Source organism: Puma concolor, chromosome B4 (genome assembly GCF_028749965.1).
Source record: "Puma concolor isolate L17-30 chromosome B4, mPumCon1.1.hap2, whole genome shotgun sequence".
Taxonomy (NCBI): domain Eukaryota; kingdom Metazoa; phylum Chordata; class Mammalia; order Carnivora; family Felidae; genus Puma; species Puma concolor.
In genome coordinates this window covers 25,084,646-25,092,643 of record NC_141673.1, presented here as the reverse complement: position 1 = coordinate 25,092,643, position 7,998 = coordinate 25,084,646, and the positions used below count along the sequence as shown (strand labels likewise).

The 7,998-nt window shown below is 41.6% G+C and overlaps 1 pseudogene; it reads right to left on the bottom strand.

Annotated features, from left to right (window-relative positions):
- Window positions 1-1,830: 1,830 nt before the first annotated feature.
- On the bottom strand, window positions 1,831-2,384 carry LOC112863311 (small ribosomal subunit protein eS24 pseudogene; annotated as a pseudogene).
- Between the last annotated feature and the right edge of the window lie 5,614 nt (window positions 2,385-7,998).

The following is a 7,998-nucleotide window of genomic DNA, read 5'->3' as shown; positions in this document are numbered from 1 at the left end:
GTAGCCTGATCTCACCGCAGGCCTTTTTCTAACTTCCTTTCTTCACCCCACTGCATGAAACATTGCAAATGAGATAGATTTCCTTTTGCTTAGACCATTTCAAAAGTCATTGTTTCTTAAGGGTGGAGGTTGGAGGGTTTCCAAAGAAGGAAATACAATGAGAATATCTGGCCAAAGTCCCTAACATGTACACGTTAATTAATTAACTAAGAAAATGTCATCCAGAGACTGAGAATAACAAGACCATTGACCCGATTTCAGAATCTGACATTTACAAAATGATCACAAGGTAGTGGGTTGTGTGTACATCCTGTTCCATTTCTCCCTTCCTGGTTGTTTCGGTCAGGTTGTCTCACGAGTCTGGGTGGGCTAAATTGAGCAACATTTTGCTAAAATAAGTCTGCAATATTAGACCTTAGGAAACAAAAGCCGGAAAGAGAAACTACATTTCCTATAAAAAGTGGAACTATTGGATAACATCTTGCCAACAGTATGACTGGATAGAGGGCAATCTATGTGTGAGAAGGAGTAGGACTATATATGATGTTTAATGTTATCTGTATAAATGATCATGAGAAAGGTAAAGTTTTGTTGTTCTTTTGTTATGATGTTTTCTTAACCAAATCTGTAGTTGCACTGAATTGTAAGCCATCATTTTAAACTAGATATGGCACGGCATTCATCAATAAACACATTTTGTTTTATTTAGTAATTTATGTTAGCATTTTCTCTATGTCAGGCCCTATTCTAAGTGCTTTAGACATATTAACATAATTTTTAAACTTCTTTTTTACAACAGTTTGAGGCATACAGCATAAAGATTTGATATTTGTGTATATTGCAAAATGATCACCACAATAAGTCTAGTTAACATCTGTCACCATACCTACAAATTTTATTTTCTTGTGATGAGAACTTTTGAGATGTACTCTTTTAGCAACTTTAAAATATGCAAGAGTGTTATTAACTACAGTCACCATGCTGCACATTATATTTCCGTGACTTATTTATTTATGACTGGAAGTTTGTACCTTTTGACCCTCTTCATGTATTTTGTCCACTCCCCCTGCCTCCAACCTCTGGCAACCACCAATCTGTTCTCTGTAACTCTCAGGTTGGTTTTGTTTTTAATTCTATATATAAGTGAGATCATATGGTATGTAGGTATGTATTTATCTTTCTCTTCCTGACTTATTTCACTTATCATAATGCCGTCAAGGTCCATTCCTGTTGTTGCAAATGGCAGGATTGTTTTTATGGCTGAACCATGTGTGTGTGCGTGTGTGTGTGTGTGTGTGTGTGTGTGTGTGTGTGTAAGTGTAGGTATATGTGTATATATGTGTGTATAACTGTATGTATACATATATACACACACACAGACATACACACCATATTTTCTTTTTCATTCTTCCACTGATGGACATTTGGGTTGTTTTCATATCCTGGCTATTATAAATAATGCTGTAATGCACATGGGGGTACATATATCTTTTCAAGGTAGTGTTTTCATTTTCTTCAGATAAATACCCAGAGTGGAATTGCTGGATCATATGGTAGTTCTATTTTTTTAAGTTCTTTCTTTTTTTTTTTTTAATGTTTATTTATTTTTGAGAGAGAGAGAGAGAGAGAGAGCAGGGGAGGGGCAGAGAGAGAAGGAGGCACAGAATTCAAAGCAGGCTCCAGGCTCTGAGCTGTCAGCACAGAGCCTGATGTGGGGCTCAAACTTACTATCTGAACCATGAGATCATGACCTGAGCCAAAGTCGGGTGCTTAACTGACTGAGCCACCCAGGCACCCCATATATATTTTTAAGTTCTTAGCTGATTAATCCTCTCATGAAAAATCTGCACCATCACCACAGATACAGTCACTGCAGAACCTTTATTCCTTCTGTTTTCCAATCTCCGGCTCACTTGTTGCCCATACCAACATTGGCTTCTGCAGTCCCCCTGACTTCTTCATTCTGTTCTTATGGTCCTTTCCCTGTTTTCTGGAGGTCTTTTTCTTCTCACACAGGCCATGTCTTGCAAGTCTATGTTTGGGTTCATTTTTCTGTGCATCATCCAAGGAACCATAAATCATGCCAAAGCCAGTTGTCTCGCCACCACCAAAATGGGTTCTGAATCCAAATACAAAGATGGCATCTTGTGTGGTCTTGTCCGTTCTGGCTAGTTTTCCCTGAATTTCTGTCTTAAGTACTGTTGCCTTTCCAGGGTGAAGAACATCAATGAGCAGTTGTTTCCTCTGAAGTAGTTGGTTGGTCATGAACTTCCTGGCCCAGATAGGTACTGTGTCCTTCTTGATGGTGGCTGAGCTTCAAGCAGCCAGGAAGGAAAAGAGAATGACTATATGGTAGTTCTATCTTTAGTTTTTTGAGGATCCTCCAGACTGAGTTCCATAATGGCTGCATCATATTTATATTCCCACCAACGGTGCACAAGGTTTCCCTCTTCTTCACATCCTCACCAACACTTGTTATCTCTTGTCTTTTTGATAATAGCCATTCTAACAGGTGTAAGGTAATATCTCATTCTGGTTTTGATTTGCATTTGATTTTGATTTTGATTTGCATTTCTCTGATGATTAGTGATGTTAAGCGTCTTTTCATGTGTCTGCTGGCCATCAGGATGTCTTCCTTGGAAAAACGTATTTTCAGATCCTTTGCCCATTTTTTTAGTCAGATTTTTTTTTTTTTTTTTTGCTCTTGAGTTGAATACATTCTTTATATATTTTGGATATTAACCTCTTATCAGATACATGATTTGCAAATATTTTCTCCCATCTGGCAGGTTGCCTTTTCATCTTGGTGATGGTTTCCTTTGCTGTGCAGGAGCTTTTTTGTTTGGTATAGTCCTACTTGTTTATTTTTGCTTTTGTTGTCTTTGCTTTTGGCGTCCAATTAAAAAAAATCATCACCAGGACTGAAGTCAAGGAGCTAATCGCCTATGCTTTCTTCTAGGAGTTCATGGTTTCAGGTTCTACACTTAAGTCTAATCCATTTTGAGTTTATTTTTGTATATGGTATAAGATGGTGGTCCAGTTTCCTTCTTTTGCATGTGGCTGTTCAGTTTTCCCAATACCATTTATTGAAGAGACTGTCCATTCCTCATTGAACATTCTTGGCTCCTTTTGCCACAAATTAATTGACCATATGTACTTGGGCTCACTTCTAGGTTTTCATTCTGTTCCATTGATCTATGTGTCTGTTTTTGTGCCAGTGCCATACTATTTTGATTACTATACTTTGTGACGTAGTTTGAAATCAGGGAGCATGATGCCCCCAGTTTTGTTCGTCTCTCTGAAGATTGCTTTGGCTAACGTGGAGTCTTTTGTGGTTCCGTGCAAATTTTAGAATAGTTTGTTCTGTTTCTATGAAAAATACAATTGGAATTTTGATGGGGATTGCATTGAATTTGTAGCTTGCCTTGGACAGTACAGAGGTTTCAAAGATTTTAATTCTGATACTATGTTGAATAAAAGTGGTTAGAATGGTCATCCTTGTCTCATTCCTGATCTTAAATGAAAAGCTTCCAGCTTTTCACCATTAAGTAGGATGTTAGCTGTGGGCTTATCATAGATGACCTTTACTGTTTTACATATTTCTATTAATCCTGACAACGACCCTGAGAGGTAGGTATGATTACTTTTTCCATTTTACAGACGGGGAACCTGAGGCACAAGCGCTGTCCTGGTTAAGTTCCACATTACACAAGTTACAAAATAACCTAAGGTTAAGTAACCAGCCAAGATTACACAGCTAGTAAGTTTCAGAATTGAGACTGGGTTCCAACCAGGCACTAGAGCTGCAGAGCCTGGCTTTTAGTCAAGCTTTTTGCCTGGAACAAAATATGGATGCCTAGGTCATTCTCTTTTGTGACCTCATAGGTCGTTCTTGCCACTAGCATCCCCTCCCTCCCATTCTCACCCCTTCTCTTGCCTGACCAGCAATTTCTACGCTTTTTTTTTTTTTCCCTAAGAGTCAATTCATGTTTACCCTCTACTATGAAGCCTTCCATGACTTGGAAGTCATAAAGATTTATGCACCTATTTCTTTGTGTTCTTAATATGCTTTGATCATTTTATTGAGACATGGGCTATTTTTTAATCTACCCGGCTTCTCGTCTACCTTCTCTGTTACCAGTTCTGTGATGCACCTCTCCCCCATGGGAGGTGGTCCGTGTGACCTGAGGCTTTCCTTAATGCCACAATTCAGAGGCAACCATGTGAACCAGGTTGGTCTAATCCAAGTGAATCCTGGGACATGACAGGAGCTGGTGGAGAGAAACACATGATTCCATTGTAAGTCTAGAGCTGCCGGCAGCCTTCTGTCTTCACACTGTGCCCGAGAATGAAGCCAAACTGAAGACAGGGAGAAAGGAAGGAGAGTGAAAAAGCCTGCTGGAGACATTGTTTGAACCTCTGGGTCAAACCCCACCTAAATTCAAGATACACCTTTGGACTCGATGAGCTAGACTTCCCTTTTTCAGCTTACTCCAGATGGAATTTTCAGTCATTTGCGACCAGAGGAATACTAACCAGTAGATGTATTCTACCATGTATCTATAACTATTTGTACCAATGTGAACTAGACCATAATTCTTTGGGGGCAGCAGATGCTGAATAAATATTTGTCGAATGAATTTAGCTGAGGAGTGTTTTGGAGGGAACTGAGCCTAGAGCAGGGACACCTGTATGGAGGCTGATGAACTTAGCTGGTACAAAATATAATCAAGGGACTGGAGAGTGGGATTGAAGAAAAGGGACAGGAATCAAAGAATGAACCAGGCAGTGGTACAGAATGGGGTGCACAATAGTTACATCGAAGCTCGCGTGCTACCCCATTCTGTGTATTTATGTACCATTCTGTGTGTGTTTTAGTAGACTTCTCTTGAGCAGCCAACTAAATCAAATTTCATATTGCTAGCTGGTTATTGCCTGTCTAAATTACCCATCTCTGCCAGTTTGTCACAGTAGAAAAAATAATGTTAGACAGAGGCTCATGTATGAGCCAATAACCGTGATTATCACAAAAAAAGGAGCTTTATTAAACAACATTCAGGTCTTCCTAGGGATAGGATTGGGAGTTGAGAGGCCCATACAACTCAGCGAGTGGTGATAGGCAGCTCCTGGACAATGTAATGGAGCATCAGCTAAGAGCAAAGGCCCTGAGTAAAATGGAAACTGGGTGGTGAAGTTGCCCTTGCCTTCCCTAACCACCAGCTAAGAGGACATCCAGTAAGAGACCCTGAGAGTTATGTGCAACAGCACCCTACAGCCAGCTCCAGGACCCAGCGGAAGGGAGGAACAAGGCGCCTCTTTGCTTCCCATCAGCTCACCTAAAAAAGGAGCTAAGTCCTACTTAGCCTCATCTTCACTCTCAGCCTGCCCCAGGACAGGCCAGAGGGCAAGGGAGGTACCATCCGTTTTGCTCTGGGATTATTGTACTTTTGGCCTCCTACTTTGTCACTGACCTGCAGACTGCCAGCTGCAAGGTGGATTCTGGATAACTTATGCCCAGATCAGCCATGGAGAAGACTCCATTCTCCGGGATAAAGGATCTATAGCAGTACAGATGGTCCATTCTGTGATGATGGAAATGTTCTGTATGCAGTACATTATGACAGCATCAGCCACAGTGGCTACTGGGCACTTGAGATGAATTGATGGCTAGTGCAATTGAAGCATTAAAATTTTTAATTTAATTTAATTTTTAAAATGAAAATTTAAACAAGTACCAGTGGTTGCCGTATTGGATAGCACAGCTCTATAGTTTCTTTCTCTCTCCTCTCTCTTGGTTTGCCTCTTCTACCTATTTCTTCACCCGTCCCTCTCCCTTCTGCTGAAATAGCTTCTGTGGGATATGGACTTTCACATTCTGGGCCAGTGCCCTAACCCAGTGGATGCACAATGAGTCAGTCAGTCTTTTAGCTAAAGAGGAGGATTCTTTTTTTTTAAATGTTTATTTATTTTTGAGAGAGAGAGAGTGAGACAGAGCGTGAGAGGGGGAGGGCCAGAGAGAGGGAGACACAGAATCTGAAGCAGGCTCCAGGCTCCGAGCTGTCAGCACAGAGCCCGACGTGGGGCTTGAACTCACAAACTGCGAGATCATGACCTGAGCCGAAGTCGGAGGCTTAACCGACTGAGCCACCCAGGCACCCTGAGGATTCTTGATCATGACTCAGAAACATAAAAAATAAAATGGTATGCTATCATTTCAAATTGTTAGTATTTTACACAACTCCCTTAGCTGGTTATTTACTTCTTATTAGGAAGAAACTATAAGAGCAGGAAAGATGCCTGTAAAGAGTTCTGGAGCCAGACTTCCTGGTTTAAGATCTGACTCTCTCACTTATTAGCTGTAGGCTCTTAGGCAACTTACTGAATTTCTTAGTATCTCAGTTTCCTCCTCTGTAAAATAGCAATAATAATATTGCTATATTATTGTGGTGGGTTGTGGTGAATCTTAAATTGTGTGTGTGTGTGTGTGTGTGTGTGTGTGTGTAAAGCACATAGGACAGAGATCAGCACATAGCAGGTGTCAATCAACATTTACTAATATTATTCCCTCTTCTTGGCAACCTTCTTTGCACAGAGCAGGTGCTCAAAAGAAGTTTGAGAGAGTAAGGACTGGATTAAGTGTGTTGCCACCAGGTGGCAGTAGTGCCTCACTTATAAGGACTAACCAAACCACCAGAAGACTTCATTGGAGTCGGGGAAACTCCCTCCTTCATGAAGTCCCAGATGCGGTATGAAGAACTGAACCCCTTTCCTCTTCTGTCCTTCCTTTTCCTCTAATATCTGCCCTCTCTCTACTGTGATAAACCTTTCCTTCCCCTTGCCCCCCGCCCCACCCGTGTATTAGCCTGCTAGGGCTACCGTACAAAAGACTGGATGGCTTAAACAGCAGACATTTTCTCACAGTTTTGGAGGCTAGAAGTTCAAGATCAAGATATCTTCAGGGTTGGTTTGGGTGAGGCCCCTCTCTTGGCTTGTAGATGGCTACCTTCTCACTATATCCTAATGTGATTCTTCCCTAGGCACATGCAGAGAGAGCGCTTTGGTATTTCTTCCTCTTCTAGTAAGGTCACCAGTCCATATTAGATTAGGGCCCTACCCTTATGATTTCACTTAACCTTAATTACTTCCCTAAAGACCTTATCTCCAATCTCCAAGTACAATCACATTGGGTATTAAGACTTCAGCATATGAGTTTGGGGAGACCCAATTCAGTCCATAATACCACTTTTATTTATAAACTCTGTTCTCATACTTCTTACTAATGTAGCTTTTCTTTCTTACTTCCTGTTATTCACCCATCCTTGAATCTTTATATGGCTTTTCTAGGACTTGTACAGGTTGTAGCTGAACAACTCTAGGGGGCATCATTCGTATCATAGCGTACATTTGCATATTACGACAGCATTGAGGCAGACGGCAGTAAGATGTCTTGAAGAAGAGGAGTCTTTTTTAAATTTTTTTTTTCAACGTTTATTTATTTTTGGGACAGAGAGAGACAGAGCATGAACAGGGGAGGGGCAGAGAGAGAGGGAGACACAGAATCGGAAACAGGGTCCAGGCTCCGAGCCATCAGCCCAGAGCCCGACGCGGGGCTCGAACTCACGGACCGCGAGATCGTGACCTGGCTGAAGTCGGACGCTTAACCGACTGCGCCACCCAGGCGCCCCAGAGGAGTCTTTTTTAAATTCACACAAAGGTGCTGGCCCCCTCCACTGTGTTCCTGTCCTTCTCATCATTGTTGCTTCAGCTTCTCTCCTTCCTTACTCTCCTCTTTAGGCTGAACCTGCTCCATGTTCATAAAGAGATTAATTCATCACAACACACATTATTCAGTACCTTAGGGCCAGGCTGTCTTGTGGATACCAAATGGTGCACCCTACCCTTGCACCTTTAACCAGCCAGTCCATCCACACCCAGCAGGACAACACCCAATGGAATGAGCCTCCAACAGTCCTTGGATCACTCACTGCCTGCCTTTCC